The sequence below is a fragment of the Papaver somniferum genome, chromosome 1 (assembly GCF_003573695.1).
Source record: "Papaver somniferum cultivar HN1 chromosome 1, ASM357369v1, whole genome shotgun sequence".
Lineage (NCBI taxonomy): Eukaryota > Viridiplantae > Streptophyta > Magnoliopsida > Ranunculales > Papaveraceae > Papaver > Papaver somniferum.
In genome coordinates this window covers 5,271,483-5,272,976 of record NC_039358.1, presented here as the reverse complement: position 1 = coordinate 5,272,976, position 1,494 = coordinate 5,271,483, and the positions used below count along the sequence as shown (strand labels likewise).

Sequence of the window (1,494 nt, the reverse complement as noted above, 5' to 3'; positions counted from 1 at the left end):
GATGGTTCCTCCAACCAGGATTATAGGTTTCTGAATATGGGTCAAACTTCTGACGATTATCAAACCTAGTGTTATTATATAGAGCATTGGATTGCTCTTCATTATTCTAGCCTTCCCAAAAAAGCTCCAATCTACCACTAGTGTTACCCACTTCTAAATCTTCTAACCTTTTCGCTATAGCAGCAATTTTGGCATCTGATTCATAGCCTCCTTCTACCCTATTGACGTTTCCTCTGCTAAGAAGAATTGTTTTCTAGGGTCTCCTACTACTTTCCCATTGTTGGGTATTTTCGGAGACTTCATGCAAATATGTCATCGCGTCATCAACTGTTTGGTTCTCAAATCCACCAGTACACATAAATTCTACTGTGGTTGTGGTGAGATAATCTAAACCCTCATAAAGGATCTGAACTAACCTAACCTTCTCTAAACCATGATGAGGACAATGGGCTAATAAATCATTGAACCTTTCCAAATACCTATACAAAGTTTCTCCCTCCTGTTGAGAAAACGTGCAGATTTGCGTCCTAATAGACGATGTTTTGTGCCTAGAGAAAAACTTGTTCAAAAAGGAAGATGTAAGTTGTTCATACTTTTCGATTGACCCGGAAGCCAAACTATATAGCCACAATTTAGCTTTATCTTTCAGGGAAAAGGGGAATAACCTAAGTTTCAAAGCATCATCATCTAGGTTTCTAATCCTGAGGGTACTACAAATTTCCTCAAAGTCCCTAACATGGAAATAGGGGTTTTCATTTTCTTTCCCTAAAAAGATTGGGAGTAGCTGTAAGGTCCCAGGTTTAAGTTCATAAGTTGCTTCCGTCTCAGCTAACATGATACATGAGGGACGAGTAGTCCTAGTTAGCTTTCAAAGTTGCCATTTATGGCGCTATCGGAGCAACAGGGATTCTCTCCTCAGTCAAAGGACGTTCAAAAACAGACTCTTCAAAAGTCGGACTCTCTAGATTAAGGTAATCGAGACGCTTCGAACTACTAGGTTTCTCTTTAACAAATCTACCTAGTGCGTCTCTTTTACGTTCATGAATACAATAGAATTTTCTAGATTGGAAGGGTAAGCAAACACAGATCAAGGACGACTCAACCAAATCAAACCTATTGATTTTTAGCAAACAAAAAGCATGATGGCTCCACTTAGATTGTTTCTAGACCAGCTTCTAATCCTTCGAACGGGAATCCGTTATAATTTATGCAAACCCCTCTGGAATCAATCCGAGTTAACGTAAGTTGAATAGAGGCGAGGGAAGCTCGGTGGATCTTTGATACCTAAGCCTCACCAGTATTACAAGGAGGCGCAGTCACGCATTCAACTTACAGAAACCGTCAAGAATTTCGAAGTATTCTTAAAAGAGTAACCAATATTTTTCGAATGACTTTCCTGTTAAGCTCGTTACCCTATCGGTCTCGTTCTAGTCAAAATTTTAGGCTTAGGTTCGTGTAGGTTACGTGTTCCTAAAGCGGGCAAGAAGAGAACGG

The 1,494-nt window shown here is 39.8% G+C and overlaps 1 pseudogene; it reads left to right on the top strand.

Moving 5' to 3' along the window:
- Positions 1-428: 428 nt before the first annotated feature.
- LOC113341654 lies at positions 429-528 on the top strand (annotated as a pseudogene).
- The last annotated feature ends 966 nt before the right edge of the window (positions 529-1,494 follow it).